The sequence below is a fragment of the Microcaecilia unicolor genome, chromosome 1 (genome assembly GCF_901765095.1).
Source record: "Microcaecilia unicolor chromosome 1, aMicUni1.1, whole genome shotgun sequence".
Lineage (NCBI taxonomy): Eukaryota > Metazoa > Chordata > Amphibia > Gymnophiona > Siphonopidae > Microcaecilia > Microcaecilia unicolor.
This window is the reverse complement of record NC_044031.1, coordinates 349,140,372-349,157,319: the sequence shown is the minus strand read 5'-3', so window position 1 is coordinate 349,157,319 and position 16,948 is coordinate 349,140,372. Positions and strand designations below refer to the sequence as shown.

Here is a 16,948-nt window from a genome sequence, read left to right as displayed (position 1 = left end):
ACACTAGCGGATAAGGTGAGGGGGTCAATGGCCTGGAGATTGCTGGAGGTGGTGGTTAAGGTTGGGCGGGGCAGAGGGGGGGTGAAGAAGTGTGAATGTGATCAGGTGGTGATCGGAGAGAGGAAGAACTGAAGCTTGGAAATTGGAGGGTGAGCCGGATGAGGAAAGGATGAGGTCAAGACAATGGCCGTAACAGTGAGTAGGGGTGGTAGAGCACAGCTGGAGGTTGAAGGAGGAAGTTAGGGTGAGGAACTTAGAAGCGTGAGGGTCGGATGGGTCATCAACATGTATATTGAAGTCTCCGAGAATGAGGGATGGAGATGAGGGTTCAAGAAAGACAGAGAGCCAGGCATCGAAGTCGGTAAGGAAGGAAGAGAAGGATTTATCAGGGGGGGCAGTAGATGACTGCCACTCTGAGTGGTAGCGGGTTGAATAGCCGGATGGAGTGGGCTTCAAAGGATGAGAAACAGAGAGACTGCGGTAGGAGGAGGGGTTAGAAACTACAGGAGGGCGAGAGTTGTAACCCAACGCCTCCACCGCGGCCAACTGGGCGGGGAGTGTGTGAGAAGAGGTAACCACCATGGCAAAGGGCTGCGACTGAGGCAGAGTCGTCCGGGGAGATCCAGGTTTCGGTTAGGGCGAGCAGTTGAAGGGAGTGGGAGATGAAGAGATCGTGGGTGAAGGGCAGTTTGTTGCAGACTGAGTGGGCATTCCACAAGGCGCGGGAGAAGGGGAGGGAAGAAGGGGGGAGGAGGGGAATAGAGACGAGATTGGAGACGTCCCGGGATCGTCCGCGTGGATAGGACGGGGACAGATGAGAGGGACCTGGATTAGGGTTAATGTCTCCGGCGGATAGTAGGAGGAGCAAGAGAGAGCGGAGGAGGGAGGGGGAGGACGGGCGACAAAGGCGACAAAGACGGGGTGCACTTAGGAGGAATGGGGAAGGAAGTGTTGAAGGTTGAGAGCTAGGATGGAGGAGGGGATAAGAGGGATGGTGAGGTGGTGAGGGATGGGGGTGAAAAGGGTAATGCCGTGGCGGGCCAGGCGGGAGGGCAACGAGTTCCAATGGTGGACAGTGGGGGTGGGGAGGAGAAGAGATTAGGAAGGGACAGGGCAAGGAAGAGAATGTGGATAGGAGCCATACGTAGTGACTGAGGTGTAGCAGGTGACTGTGTGGTGACTAAGGTGTTAAGCAGATAGATAGAATGGAGAGCTGGGTTGGAGGTTTGGAATTGATGGACTGGTAAATTAATAGTTGACAAGCTAGCAGCAGGCAGGCAGGTAAGTCAATGGATGAGAGGCGAGCAGGCAGGCAGGCGAGCAGGTAAGTCAGTGGTTGACAAGGTAGCAGCAGGCAGGCAGGTAAGTCAATGGTTGACAAGGTAGCAGCAAGCAGGCAGGTAAGTCAATGGCAGAGAGGCTCGCAGCGGATCAGGCGGACTGGAGCACGCTGGAGCAGATGTAGTAGAGCAGGCAGGCTGGGCAGGTGTACTGGGGCAAGTAGGCTGGAGCAGATGGACTGGAACACTGGAGCAAGCATGGGAAGCTGGATCGGTGGACTGGAATAAGCTGGGATCGGGCAGACTGGGACAAGCTTGGAGCAGGCAGATCAGGCGGACTGGAACACACTAGAGGATTTGGAGTGGAACAAGCAGGGTGGAGCAGATGGACTGGAACAAACAAGGGGAAGCTGGATCATGCAGACTGGAACGAGCTTGGAGCAGGTGGATCAGGCAGATTGGAACACACTAGAGCATTTGGACCGGAACAAGCAGGCTGGCGCAGATGGACTGGAACGAGCAAGGGGGAAGCTGGATCGGCGGACTGGAACAAGCTGGAACAAGCTGGGATCAGGCGGACCGGAACACGCTGGGATCAGGCAGACTGGAACACGCTGGGATTAGGCGGACTGGAACACGTTGGGGCATCTGACGAACAAGCTGGGATCAGGCGGACTGGAACACGCTGGGATCAGGCAGAGTGGAACATGCTGGGGCATCTGGACTGGAACAAGCGGACTGGAACATGCTGGGGCATCTGGACTGGAACAAGCAGGCTGGAGCAGATGAACCGGAACAAGTAGGCGGGAAGCTGGAGCCCACGGTCTGGAGCGAGTAAGCAAGCAGGCAGAGAGAAGCTGGCTCGGGAAAGCTGGAGCAGCTGGGCTGGTCTCAGAGTGACCGAGCAGGGCTGCCCTCAAAGCAGCAGAGCAACCAGGCCGCCTGGGGAAGACCGCGTCGCTGTACTGCCACGCGGCGGGAAGGGCAGCGTGGGCATCGGGCTGCTGGGCCCGGGACCACAGGCTGCAGACGAACTCCCTCCAACTCTACCTGGGTCACCCGGAACTCTCGGCCAACACGGTCCCGGGCAATTGTTGCTGGGGAGTGCGACGGCCGAGGGCGGGCTCTCGGACCAGGCGAGATCGGCTCGTGGGCCGTTGATAGTGCAAGAGACCGTCTCGCAACCTGGGCCCTCGCAACCTGCCTCTCTCCCCCCGCTCGGCTGCAGCGATCGGCACTCACCCTGCCTGGCGCTCGGCGTGGGCCTCCCCACCCGGTGGCACAACGTGGTCAGGCGCACTGAAGACCGTCCGCCCTGGTTGACAGTCGCACAGGGGACGGGGGGCCCCGTCCCCCTTCCCCCTCCGTGCGCCACCCCCGGGGGAGGGGGTTCGGGGGGAGGGCGCAGCGGCCATCATCTCTCTTAACCCCGGGTAAAATGGTGAAGCTGCCGCCAGGGGGCTCTAACGCGCACTGCCTGGGCGGCTAGCCACCTTCCCCGCCAGCCTTCCAAGCGACCCGGAGCCGTTCGCGGCGCACCGCACCGGAGGAAATGTGCTCTGCAGGGGATGGAGCCACCCAGGAGGCGTTCCCCACGCTGCCCCTAGTTGGGGGGCAGCGGGGATCCGCCGTCCGCTGCCCATCGGGTAGCCCGCTGGGTTGAATCCTCCGGGCGGACCGCACAGACCCCACCCGTTTACCTCTTAACGGTTTCACGCCCTCTTGAACTCTCTCTTCAAAGTTCTTTTCAACTTTCCCTTACGGTACTTGTCCGCTATCGGTCTTGTGCTGGTATTTAGTCTTAGATGGAGTTCACCACTCGCTTTGGGCTGCATTCCCAAACAACCTGACTCGCTACCGGCCTAACACCGTCCATGGGCTGGGCGATCAGAAGGACTTGGGCCTCCAAGCAGCGCCGGGGAGGCAGTCTTCTGTACACCACATTTCCCGCGCCCGCCACACGGGCGGGGATTCAGCGTTGGGCTCTTTCCTCTTCACTCTCCGTTACTGAGGGAATCCTGGTTAGTTTCTTTTCCTCCGCTTAATAATATGCTTAAATTCAGCGGGTCGCCACGTCTGATCTGAGGTCGTAGCCGAAAGGGTAGGGAAGGAGGGAGGGAGACCCGCGGGGCCTCCTCCTCCCCATTTTTCTTCCTAAGAGGGGGAGGGGACGCCAAGGCCCTCGAGGACGAAGCAGGCGGAGGTAGAACGGAGAACCGGTAGAAGGGCGAACGCGGGCAGCCTCAGGTCAGACCGCAGACAGCCACATGCCAGGGCCGAAGTCGATGGCCTGGCCCCACGCTCGGTGCCAAGCACCCCTCGGCGAGGGCGCCCTCCCCGGGTCTGCTCTTGAGGGGACGAAGGGTCAGAGGAGGCGTGTGTCGGTGGCGGTAGGGCGGGCCCGGAGGACCCGCACCGACCCCTGCCACCATGCTGGAAAGAAACCCTGCGAACGGCCTCAGCCACGCGCTCGGCGGGAAAACGCCGAGGCGATTGACGGAACGGGCGACCCTCAGACAGGCATAGCCCCGGGAAGAACCCAGGGCCGCAAGGTGCGTTCGAAGTGTCTATGATCAATGTGTCCTGCAATTCACACGAATTCTAACAGCTAGCTGCGTTCTTCATCAACGCACGAGCCAAGTGATCCACCGCTAAGAGTCACGCTTTCGCCCTTATACCGGTATCGAGGTTGCGGCGGAAGGGGCGTGGAACTCGGTTTCCAGACACCCACCACCACCACGGAGGCGGGTCGACGGAGACCGGCAAGAAAGGAACACAAGCCCGGAGGCTCAGAGTCCAGGCACTCGGCCCGGGATCCTCCTTCCCCGGAGGCAGAGGAGGATCGCCGGCACGGGAGGAGGAGGAGGGCCCCCCCTCTCTCGCTCCCGCAGACACAGGGCACCCGAGGCATACGGCATCCGGGGCCCTCGGCACCCATCGCAACAGCCACCCCACATCACCTGTCACCGGGGTCAGCGCTAGGTACCTGGAACCATCAAGAGGAAACTGTGATCGACCAGACAGGGGGGCGTCCCTCACGCAGGCTCAGGGATAGGGAGAAGAACCGTCCAGGTGCTTGCCTGCCCTTTCAGTCCTCTCCCCGCCGCCCGTCCACATGGGGCGCATCCATCCGGCGCGCCAGGTCGGCCCATGCGGGGGGCCCCTCCTTCTCCCTTCCTTCCTGGGTCACGGGAGAGAACCCGCATTCCCTCGTGCTTTGAGCTCTCCGGTTTCCTGGGAAAGAGCACAGGGAGAGAAGGGTCCCACGGCCCGACCCCTCCCGGCTTCCCTCCCCCATCCAGGGAGCACGGAGCTTCATCAGGTGGAGGGTCAGAACATCGGCCCTGACGCCTCTGGCATCCGAGGGGAGTTGCAAGACGCTGCCCAAGCACCTCCCCTTTCGCCCAGCCCTCCCACGCACTCAAGCGTGGAGGCACCCCAGGCCTTCGTGTCGGCACGCCAGGAGGAGGCGGAGGGATCTCCTCCTGCCTTGCCAGTGCGCGTTCCGGTAATGATCCTTCCACAGGTTCACCTACGGAAACCTTGTTACAACTTTTACTTCCTCTTGATAGTCAAGTTTGATCATCTTCTCAGCGCTCCGCCAGGGCTGTCGCCAACCCCGGCGGGGCCAATCCAAGGACCTCACTAAACCATCCAATCGATAGTAGCGACAAGCGGTGTGCACAAAGGGCAGGGACTTAATCAACGCGAGCTTATGACCCACACTTACTGGGAATTCCTCTTTCATGGGAAATAAGTGCAATCCCCAATCTCTATCACGAACGGGGTTCAGCGGGTTACCCACACCTATCGGCGAAGGGTAGACACACACTGATCCGTTCAGTGTAGCGCGCGTGCAGCCCCGGACATCTAAGGGCATCACAGACCTGTTATTGCTCAATCTCGTGTGGCTGAACGCCACGTCCCTCTAAGAAGTTTAACGCTGTCCGCTAGGGGTCACGTAACTAGTTAGCATGGAGGAGTCTCGTTCGTTATCGGAATTAACCAGACAAATCGCTCCATCAACTAAGAACGGCCATGCACCACCACCCACAGAATCGAGAAAGAGCTTTTAATCTGTCAATCCTTTCCGTGTCCGGGTCGGGTGAGGTTTCCCGTGTTGAGTCAAATTAAGCCGCAGGTTCCACTCCTGGTGGTGCCCTTCCGTCAATTCCTTTAAGTTACAGCTTTGCAACCATCCTCCCCCCGGAACCCAAAGACTTTGGTTTCCCGGAAGTTGCTCGGCGGGTCATGGGAATAACGCTGCCGGATCGCTAGTCGGCATCGTTTATGTTTGGAACTACGAAGGTATCTGATTGTCTTCGAACCTCCGACTTTCGTTCTTGATTAATGAAAATATTCTTGGCAAATGCTTTTGCTTTGGTTCGTCTTGTGCCGGTCCAAGAATTTCACCTCTAGCGGCACAATACGAATGCCCCTGGCCACCCCTCTTAATCATGACCCCAGTTCCGAAAACCAACAAAATAGAACCGGAGTCCTATTCCATTATTCCTAGCTGAAGTATTCAGGCGACCGGCCTGCTTTGAACACTCTAATTTTTTCAAAGTAAACGCTTCGGAGCCCCAGGACACTCCGTCAGGAGCATCGGGGAGGCGCCGAGAGGCAGGGGCTTGGACAGGCGGTAGATCGCCTCACAGCGGACCGCCAGCTTGATCCCAAGATCCAACTATGAGCTTTTAACTGCAGCAACTTTAATATACGCTATTGGAGCTGGAAAATAATTTTATTAAAACTTGCGACCATAAAAAACATGTACAAAACCAAACTCCTCACATAACTATTCCTCTTACATAAGTCTTCCCCATCCCACCCTCCCAAACCATCACCCTCTTCCCCCACCACGCCGATCCATCCATACTCCCTCACCTCTGCAAACCCAAAATCCCCAAACCATTCCAAATACCCCCACCCCACCACCCATACCATCTGGATCCATTCCTCCCTACCACTCTTCCAAGACCTGTTCACAGTGGCTTCAATCTTACCCTTTTCCACCTTGCTTTCCATACTCCCCTCCCCACCTTCATCCTTTCCCACTTAGCCACTTGTTACACGTTCCGTACTATCTGCCATACCACCTGCTCCACTTCCATATCCACTTGAAACATGTGGTACTGACACCGGGCCGCCCACAGACATCCTATTTAGATAATCCCTATAAGATATCTGGTCTCTCTTTCTTGTTTATTCTTCCCTCCTCCCCCCCCATATGCCCACTCTTGATATTTCTGTTTCTCCATTCCCCCCACCCCCAAAATCCTTACCACCCTGCCTCCCACCTCCTTGGCGAAAAGACATTCTGTCAATAAGTGATCTTCCGTCTCCTCTTTCCCCTCGCACACCTTCCTTGGACAGTCTCTCTCTGCTGTACTCCTCCACCTCACATTCGCCCTCACAAATAATCTTTAGTGAAAAGCCAACCAAGCGATGTCCTCGTATTTCCTCAGTACTCTGCCTGAGGTCATTGCTTTCAATCCTTGCTCCATCACCTTTGACGTACAATTTTTCAAAATCAATGTTCCCGGGAACACTTGCCCCCTTACTCTTTCCATCCATCTCCCTCTCCTCCCTTCCTTTATCTCTTCATCTGTTACCTTCCACTTTCTCACCACCTTCTCAGCCAATCCCTGATACTCCTGCCTACTCCCTTTCCCCTTCCTTTTTCTCTTCTTTCCCCTCCCTCCTTCTTCTCCCTTCACCCATTTCTCCCAAAACCCCTCCCCCTCTTGCAGACTCCACGCCCATACCGGTTTCTCTTCCCTCACCAGACCTCCTAGATTTGCCTGCAAAAACATCCCCGTGAACTATAAAATTGGATTCACCATCCCTACACCCCCTTGTTCCCACTCCCTACATACAACGTCCCTTTTCACTGGATTCATTCTATACCCCCACAAAGCCCTAAAAAACAAACCTGCAATTCTTGTATAGAATCCCTCCAGGAGCATGCATACCTGTGCTATCCACCCAAAAGAAGGCACCAGATATGTTTTGATTAATCTTACCTTCTCCCTATATGCCACTCTCCAACCCTTCTGCCATCTCTATCGTCTTCCTTTCTACCCTCTCCCAATTTCTCTTTCCATACCTTTCTTTCCCAAACACCACCCCCAAAATCTTCACCTCTTCTTCAGGTTCTGGCAACCCCTTCCCCTCCCTTCCCCCTCTTCTCTCCCCCTCTTCTTCCTTACTTCCTCCTACCTGCAACACATGACATTTTCCCCAATTTATCCTTGCCCCGGTGGCTTCTGAGTACTTCCCTATTTCTTCCTCCAACCATCCTTCTTTCTTCTCTTGCACTATTACTATCAAATCTATATAAGCCACCACTTGAACTCTCCCTCCTCCCTCTTGTCCCCTCTCTAATCTCCGTACAAAAGGGTCAACCGCCAGCACGTATAACAAAGGACTTAATAGGCATCCCTGCCTCACTCCTGTTCTTACTTCCACTCTTTCCCCCCCCCCCCCCCCCCATTCACTAGTGGAGAGCACACTGCTCCATCATATAAACTCTTTACCCTTGATATTCATCTTCCTGCTATCCCATACTTCCTCATTACCTCCCACAAATATTCTGTCTGCACTCTATCATATGCAGTATCCTGATCTAACGCAATAACCTTCGTTTTCACTTCCGACAGCCTCTATTGCTCCTCTTCCTCCCACCCCACCCCCTTGTGCCCTGCATAGTACCTTCCTCATTACCTTCATCAATTTCTTTACTAGCATGCTGGCCAAAATCTTCTGATCCACATTTAATAGTGAAATCGGTATCCTCCCTATCCTTCCCTTTACTAATCAAGATTAATACTGCTTCTGCCATGGACCGTGGTAACTTCCCCTTCTCATCACTTTCTCTAAAAACCTTTACCAATAATGGTGTCACCTCCTTTTCGAAAACCTGGTAAAACTCAGCTATCAAACCGTCAGGTCCTGGCGTTTTCTTCTTCCTCATTTCTCTTATCACTTCCCTCACTTCCTCCTCTGTCCACTCCTCATTCTCTTCCTCCCCCTCCTCCTCCTTCTCCCCCTCCCCCCTTCCGGTGTTTCCTCCACGTATCTACCCCATCTATCCCTCCCACCTTCCTCTCTCCTATCAAAATATTTCCCATAAAATTCCTCCACTGTCTCCATTATTCCCTCCCTTATTTCCCGTCTCTCCCCATTCCCATCCTTCACCGCCCCCATGCCTCTTCCTACCCCGCTTACCCTACGACTCTCAAATACATCCGGTGAAATCATTATCCCACACTCCCTTTCATACTTTAGTGATTCCCACCTATTGTATTTCACCTTCTCTTTTTTTTTTTAATTTATAACCAGAAGCTTTATTGAATGAATCCAGCAAATATACAGTATAAAAAACCATATACTTTAACAATATCAAACACATAGATTCATCTTCTCTGAGAGACCTACCAAGGTAGGTGTCCTCACATTTAACATTACAGTTCCCAGTTGTGTGTGGTTTTTTTTAGTATATCTAAGAAAAGTAATAATGTAAAATCATCTTAATATATGACACATACACCCTTGTCCCCCCTCCCCCCACATCACCCATCCAGGGATCAAGCAACAATCACATCCCGCTAGCAAAAGCCTAACATAGTAACTATACACAGGAAGTCAAATACATTAGCGTTTAACTTTTAAAAAGGAGACTATGATAAAATGAGAAGAACGGTGGAAAAAAAAACTTAGGGGGACAACTGAGAGGGTAAAAACTGTACAACAGGCATGGACGCTGTTCAAAAATACCATCCTGGAGGCCCAGGCAAAACATATTCCACAAATTAGAAAAGAAAGACGGAACTCCAAAAGACAGCCAGCCTGGGCTAAAAGAAATGCCTTTAGAAAACTGAAGAAAGAACCGTCTGAAAATAACAAGAAGCAGCATAAGGAGTGTCAAAGCAAATGCAAGGCGTAGATAAAGAAGGCCAAGAGGGATTACGAAAAAAAGATAGCATTAGAGGCAAAAAAGCATAGTAAAAGGTTTTTTTCGGTATATTAAGCCAGCAAAAGAATCGGTTGGCCCACTGGATGACCGAGGGGTAAAAGGGGCGATCAAGGAAGACAAAGACATAGCGGAGAGATTGAATGAATTCTTTGCTTCGGTCTTCACAGAGGAAGATTTGGGTGGGATACCGGTGTCAGAAATGATATTTCAAGCGCACGAGTCAGAGAAACTTTCTGACTTCACGGTAAACCTGGAGGACGTAATGGGGCAGTTCAGCAAACTGAAGAGTAGCAAATCTCCTGGACCGGATGGTATTCATCCTAGAGTACTGATAGAACTGAAAAATAAGCTTGCGGAGCTACTGCTAGTGATATGCAATTTATCCTTAAAATGGGGCGTGGTACCGGAAGATTGGAGGGTGGCCAATGTAACGCCCATTTTTTAAAAAGGTTCCAGGGGAGATCTGGGAAATTATAGACCGGTGAGTCTGACGTCGGTGCTGGGGAAAATGGTAGAGGCTATTATTAAAAACAAAATTACAGAGCACATCCGAGGACATGGATTACTGAGACCGAGTCAGCATGGCTTTTGTGAGGGAAAAACTTGCCTGACCAATTTACTTCAATTCTTTGAAGGAGTAAACAAACATGTGGACAAAGGGGAGCCGGTTGATATTGTGTATCTGGATTTTCAAAAGGCGTTTGACAAGGTGCCTCATGAAAGGCTACAGAGGAAATTGGAGGGTCATGGGATAGGAGGTAATGTCCTATTTTGGATTAAAAACTGGTTGAAGGATAGGAAACAGAGAGTGGGGTTAAATGGGCAGTATTCACAATGGAGAAGAGTAGTTAGTGGGGTTCCTCAGGGGTCAGTGCTAGGACCGCTGCTCTTTAATATATTTATAAATGATTTAGAGATGGGAGTAACTAGCGAGGTAATTAAATTTGCTGTTGACACAAAGTTATTCAAAGTCGTTAACTCGCTACAGGATTGTGAAAAATTACAGAAGGACCTTTCGAGACTGGGAGACTAGGCAGCTAAATGGCAGATGACGTTTAATGTGAGCAAGTGCAAGGTGATGCATGTGGGAAAAAAGAACCCGAATTATAGCTACGTCATGCAAGGTTCCACGTTAGGAGTTACGGACCAAGAAAGGGATCTGGATGTTGTCGTCAATAATACGCTGAAACCTTCTGCTCAGTGTGCTGGTGCGGCTCGGAAAGCGAATAGAATGTTGGGTATTATTAGGAAAGGTATGGAAAACAGGTGTGAGGATGTTATAATGCCATTATATCGCTCCATGGTGCGACCACACCTTGAGTATTGTGTTCAATTCTGGTCGCTGCATCGCAAGAAAGATATAGTGGAATTAGGAAAGGTGCAGCGAAGGGCGACTAAAATGATAGCGGGGATGGGACGACTTCCCTATGACGAAAGACTAAGGAGGCTAGGGCTTTTCAGCTTCGAGAAGAGACGGCTGAGGGGAGACATGATAGAGGTATATAAAATAATGAGTGGAGTGGAACAGGTGGATGTGAAGCGTCTGTTCACGCTTTCCAAAAATACTAGGACTAGGGGGCATGCGATGAAACTACAGTGTAGTAAATTTAAAACAAATCAGAGAAAATATTTCTTCACCCAACGCATAATTAAACTCTGGAATTCGTTGCCGGAGAACATGGTGAAGGCGGTTAGCTTGGCAGAGTTTAAAAAAGGGTTAGACAGTTTCCTAAAGGACAAGTCTATAGACTGCTACTAAATGGACTTCGGAAAAATCCACAATTTCGGGAATAACATGTATAGAATGTTTGTACGTTTGGGAAGCTTGCCAGGTGCCCTTGGCCTGGATTGGCCGCTGTCGTGGACAGGATGCTGGGCTCGATGGACCCTTGGTCTTTTCCCAGTGTGGCATTACTTATAGACTCCTTACACTGCTGCTGACATTAAAGGGGCCCAGATCTGATCCCATTTAGCCAGAGTTTTCCTCTCTCTTGCCAAAAGCTTCTCCCACTCAGCAATATACTCCAGTAGCTTACGCCACTTGGTTATAGAGGGACTATTACTCTGTTTCCAAGAACGAGCAAATACCAAGTGACTCGCACAGAAACAGTGCTTTACCAAGCCCTCCCCGTGCCCTTTACACCTAATATAGTCCTATTAAACAAAAACGTAGCTGGATCCCATGGAATAGTGGACCCGACCCAAAGCTGCACCCTCCCCTGAATCGCTCTCCAAAAGACCTTCACTTTTCTACATGACCACCATATATGGCCTAACGTGCCCATTTGGCCACAGTTTCTCCAACATAAGGGCCTGATACCAGCAAACATATGACTCAGTCTTACCGGTGTTAAATACCAGTGATATAGCAATTTAGTGCAATTTTCTTGAATAGTGACCGCTGGGGAGATATTAACTGAAGCCCTTTCCATTCTTTCCCACTCACCTGCTTCATAATACACTCCTAGTTCTTCCCATCTTCTACGGTGTCTACAGGCAACAAGCAGAAGATCCCTTAAATGGCCATAAAACAAAGAGATCAAGCCTCTAGATCCTTGATTTCTAACATATATATCTTCTAAAAAAGACACCTCCCCAAACAGTTGTCCCTAAAACCAAAGGATCGAAGAAAGTGAGTAATTTGACAGTAAAGCATAGTGATCCCTTTGAGGCAGATGGTATGTTTCAGCCAATTCGGCAAAGGAGAAAAAGCTTTCCTTATCCACCAACTGACCCCATAAATCTAATCCCTGTCTCTTCCACCTACTGAATGCAGAGGGGGAGCAACCCAGGAGAAATGCAGAATTATATGCTATAGGGGACAAGCGTCAATTGTGAAAACCTTTCTTGCGTTCTAATTTATCCCAGCATGAAAATGTAAACTGAACAATAGGATTTAAATTAGATCCCAAAAACCTATGCTTAGGTTGCAGCCAAATCAAATGCCCTAATTTTAATGGGCTGCGAACCAAATGTTGTTCCATTTGTACCCATAGCTTATGTGGGGCATCCTGAAACCACTCCACCGCCGCTTTAGCCTGGGCCGCCCTATGGTAGAACTCTAAATTAGGAACCCCCAGCCCTCCTTTAGCGTTACGGGCCATATACAGAATGGAGCGCAGAATTCTGGGCCGGCCCCCCCACCAGATGAATTTATGCAGCCGGAACTGCACCAGCTGAAGTAACCACTCTGTAATCGGTAGTGGTATAGCCTGGAAGAGATAGAGCAAACGAGGTAGAATATTCATTTTCACTGTGGCAATCCGACCAAACCAGGATAGGCTTAAAGGATCCCAATGGTCTAAATCACTCCAAATCGATTTCAACAAGGGGACATAGTTAGCAGCACTTAATCCTTCAAGATTACTTGTAATGAAAACTCCTAAGTATCTTATGCCCTTAGTCTGCCAAGTCAGAGGATAGAGTTGCTTACACATACAATATTCCTCCTCCTCCATACCCTGTGCTAATGCTTCAGTTTTGGTCACATTAATTTTGAACCCAGAGACCTGGCCATATCTCTATCTCCTGGAACAACAGTGGCAGGGAGTCAGAGGGCGAGGAAAGAGTCAATAAGACATCATCCGCAAAGAGAGCAACCTTAGACTCCCACGCTCCAACCTTCACCCCACGAATCTCTGGGTTGCTCCTAATGCATTGAGCCAAGGGCTCCATCACAAGGGCAAAAAGAAGAGGTGAGAGAGGGCATCCTTGGCGAGTGTCTCTCTGTAACTCAAAAAAAGGGGAAACCTGCCCATTGATCTTAACACAAGCTTTTGGCTTAGAATATAATTCCCTGATCCAGCCAGTAAAGTGAGGCCCAAACCCAAACCGCTGCAGAACACAGTGTAAAAAAAGGCCAATGCACCTTATCAATTGCTTTCTCAGCATCTACACTGAGCAAGCAGTAAGGTATCTTTTGTTGTTTCGCAATGTACATAATGTCTAGGGTACGTCTGATGTTATCAGAGGCCTGTCTATTTGGAGCAAAGCCCACCTGGTCCGGGTGAACCAAAGCAGGCAGCACAGTATTCATTCTAGTGGCCAGTACCTTAGCCAAGATACGTACATGAACATTCAATACAGATATAGGTCGGTATGATGCACATTCGGTCACATCTTTATTAGGCTTAGGGATGACTGCTATCCAGGCATCCTTCATTGTGGGCGGGAGGTCTCCCCCAGAGCGTACAAAAGTTAACACTTCTGTTAATATAGGTGCTAATTGAGGTGCTAAGGTTTTATAAAATTCACCTGTATAACCATCTATTCCTAGTGATGTACCAGTTTTCAAAGGTTTAATAGCTTTAGACACTTCTTGCACAACAATTGGGGCCTCCATCAATGCTTTGTGCTCTGGTCTAAGAGTCGGCAAGTCCAATGTCTCAAGATATGACCGAATAGCATCACCCTGTATAGAGCAGTCCTGAGTATATAATTCCACATAAAAATTACTAAATCTATCTCTTATGTCTTGAGACTTTCTAAGAATTTCTCCACCTTGCCCTTTAATACGGAAAACTGTTCTCTCAGCTCTTAATTTACGCAATTTTATTGCCAACTGTCTACTGATCTTGTTCCTCTCTGTGTAGCCATGTAATTGTAACTTCTCATTGAGAAATTCAAGATCCTTAGAAAGCAAAGCATCCAATTGTAAACGGGCAGATTGCAAAGATTTATAGATTCTAAATGATCCTGTATTCTTTTGTTTAGTTTCCAGATCTCTAATCTGGCGTCTCCAGTATTGCACATCAGCAACTCTCTTTCTCTTAAATTCTCCCACCACCCTCATAAAGTGTCCTCTTGAAACAGCTTTAAGAGCATCCCATATCACAGCTATTGAGAGCCCAGAGTTCAAATTGAAATCTAAATACTCCTTAAGTACTTTATTTATATTCCTTACATACCTCATCCTGTCGCAGCAGAGTATTATTCAACGTCCATCTACCCCCCGGGGCCCCTGCCACAAACCACTCAAGATATAACATACATGGGGCATGATCAGATATTGTAATATTACCAATTTGAGCATCCCTAACTTGACCCCCTAATGATTTATCCAGAAAAAGGTAGTCAATACGGGAGTATGAAGCATGAGCTGGAGAATAAAAAGTATAATCTCGAGCTATGAGATGGTGATCACGCCAAGAGTCAAATAACCCCAAGTCCTTCAAAAAGATACCAAAATGTTTAGCAAGGACCCTGTCTCCCCATGAGACAGGACCCGACTTATCCACATCTGGGTCTAGAGTGGCATTGAAATCTCCACCCAAGGTAAGCTGTCCCCCCACAAAGGATTGTATCTGCCTTTCAAGCAGTCTAAAGAAAGAAGGCTGCCCCGTATTAGGGCCATACACCGAACCCCAAGTAACATCCCTATCTTCAAAGGTACCTCGAACCAAAACAAAGTGTCCCAATGGGTCCCGCTTCACCTGTTTTATCTGCACAGGAAGGTCAGTCTGAAAAAGTAATGCAACCCCTCTTTGTTTCTTATTGGATATATCCGAAGCAAAAAATATCTTGGAGTATGAAGCATGACGAAATAGGTATTCGTGGGCTCGTTTCAGATGAGTCTCTTGTAACATCACAACATGTGGTTTTAGTCTAGTTATTTCTTGCCAGATCAATTGTCTCTTTCTAGGTGCATTCAGGCCCTTCACATTTAAAGTGACAGTCTTTAAGTTAAGTACCATACGTCAAAAGGGCACTTATCCTTGCAGTACATTTTACCCAGCAAAGGCAATGTGGTATCCCACCCCCTCCCCAACAAAACCCCAAACTCAAATGTTACCCCCAGTGTGAAGATGACAGAGGAAAAGCTCCTCATATCAGACACAGTACTCCCCAGCAAGGCCACCGAACCCTCCATACAACCCACAACCATCAGACCCTCCCAACCCTATTCTTTAGCCTAAATTTCAAACAACCTCTATTGTCCAACATGCATTATCCAAGGAGATGAATTCCCTGGTGGCCGTCAGCAGGGGGTCTTTGTGCATTACGATGATGAATTTGTTACAGACAACCGTGGCTTTTTGACTTTATTGAAGACCTGCTGCCATTGACATACTTTGTCTCGATTAGTTGTTGTCGTCATAGAAGCCTCACTCTCTGGTCCCAAAAATCCCGCCAGTTGTAAAATCTGTCTGGTATTACTTAAAGTGTGTACCTGGGAGATCACGTGATGCCTTGAGAGAGCAAGACGTGCTTCTTTGCTCTCCGGGACCTTTGGGCACCTTAACAGCTATAATTAGCCTACTTTAGCTCCCACTGAGCTCTTTGTTCCTGTAATTCCCTGCTCAATGGACAGATATTTGGAATTCTCGCCGAGCAGTATGGTGGGGAAGGGAGTTAAGTGGGAGAAAGAGAAACTGAAACAGACTGGTAATATGGAGACAAAGCAGCAACCAGAACAGCAGGCCTTCTCGACAGAGCAGCTGCAGCAGTTAACCTTGGCAGTGACAATGGCTTTAGAGCCTAAGTTTGGGAAATTGTCAGAGCATTTGAGACCCTGTTGGCTGATCTGGAGAAGCGGACGGGAGATCTGGAGCAGAGGGTTTTGTCTCTGGAAGACGTGGGCCCATCGGCTGCGGAGGAGCGGGGCAAGATGGCCAGCGCGGTGAAGATGTGGACGACCTCTAAAACCACTCCCGGAGATCTAATTTTTATATTTCAACATATTTTTATTGATGATAAACAGAGTAAATAATTACATCCAATACCTGGCTTATACAGAAACGCCTCCAGCAAAACTTCAAAACATAAATACAGTGGCAAAGTCCATCATCAACCACATTTAACATTTTCTCCCTTCCCCCCAACCCACACTCCAGCCCCCTTAACTATATAATCACCCTAAGATTACAAATGTATCAGAAACAATCTACACATTCTACCTGCTGTATTATTAGTTCCTTTATCAAGCATTATACAAGACTGCATACCTCTAACCGGCCTATTCTTTACCCTCCCCCTACGCCCCCCACATCCTACCCTGCCCTATCCCAGTGCAACGTTCAAAGAGCCTGACATCCACAATTACCCATTCCAAGGAAGTTTATTCAGAATTTGGCTACGCGCCCTTGGCGAAATTTTAATTTAAATACGCCCCCCATACTACTAGAAACCTCCGTTGCCTTCCCAGTGACAGACCCGCCCCCTAGCTTCCCACATCATTAATTCATACAATTTATTCCTCCAATGCCAGAAGGAGGGAGGGTGATCCTGTGTCCAATAGATAAATATGCATTTCTTTCCCAGGACACAAGCCTTCCCCAGGAACAACTTTTCTCCTCTTGTACCCAGTCGCCATAAACAGGGTGCACTAAATAACGCTCTCTCATAAGTTAACCCAAATGTTCGACCCAAGACCTCCTGTAAAAATTGAGATATTGCTAACCAATATGTGATGATCCTTCGACAACCCCACAAACCATGAAAAAGTGTAGCCTCAGCTCTTTTGCATTTTGGACAACACTGTGCTTCCATGACCCCCATATAAAAGGCCTGTCTATGGGAGATGTATGCCCTTTGTACCGACCTGAAATGACACTCCTGCAGCTCTGCATTATGCACCATACGAGGACCACTCTGAAGGGCTGCCAATAACAGCTTAGCTGATATTGGTCTTCCCACCTCCATGCTCCATCTATCTGCAATCACCTGCAAATCCCGGGCTTGTTCCCGTTTG

The 16,948-nt window shown here is 49.7% G+C and overlaps 1 protein-coding gene, 1 long non-coding RNA gene, 1 other non-coding gene and 1 pseudogene across 3 annotated transcripts in view; 2 read left to right on the top strand and 2 right to left on the bottom strand.

Annotated features, from left to right (window-relative positions):
- The window catches only part of LOC115460879, an 8,618-nt pseudogene extending 5,248 nt beyond the window's left edge, over positions 1-3,370 (bottom strand).
- The window catches only part of LOC115474111, a 4,903-nt gene extending 1,101 nt beyond the window's left edge, over positions 1-3,802 (top strand). The window contains exons 2-3 of the long non-coding RNA XR_003942813.1: positions 917-921; positions 3,722-3,802. This is a non-coding gene — a long non-coding RNA (uncharacterized LOC115474111). The remainder of the gene's footprint in view (positions 1-916; positions 922-3,721) is intronic.
- Positions 1-16,948, top strand: part of LOC115474082 (polycystic kidney disease protein 1-like 1) — an 868,156-nt gene that overhangs the window by 576,714 nt on the left and 274,494 nt on the right. The window lies entirely within an intron of this gene.
- On the bottom strand, positions 3,787-3,940 carry LOC115460768. The gene has a single exon (XR_003940563.1). It is a non-coding gene; the product is annotated as a 5.8S ribosomal RNA (ribosomal RNA).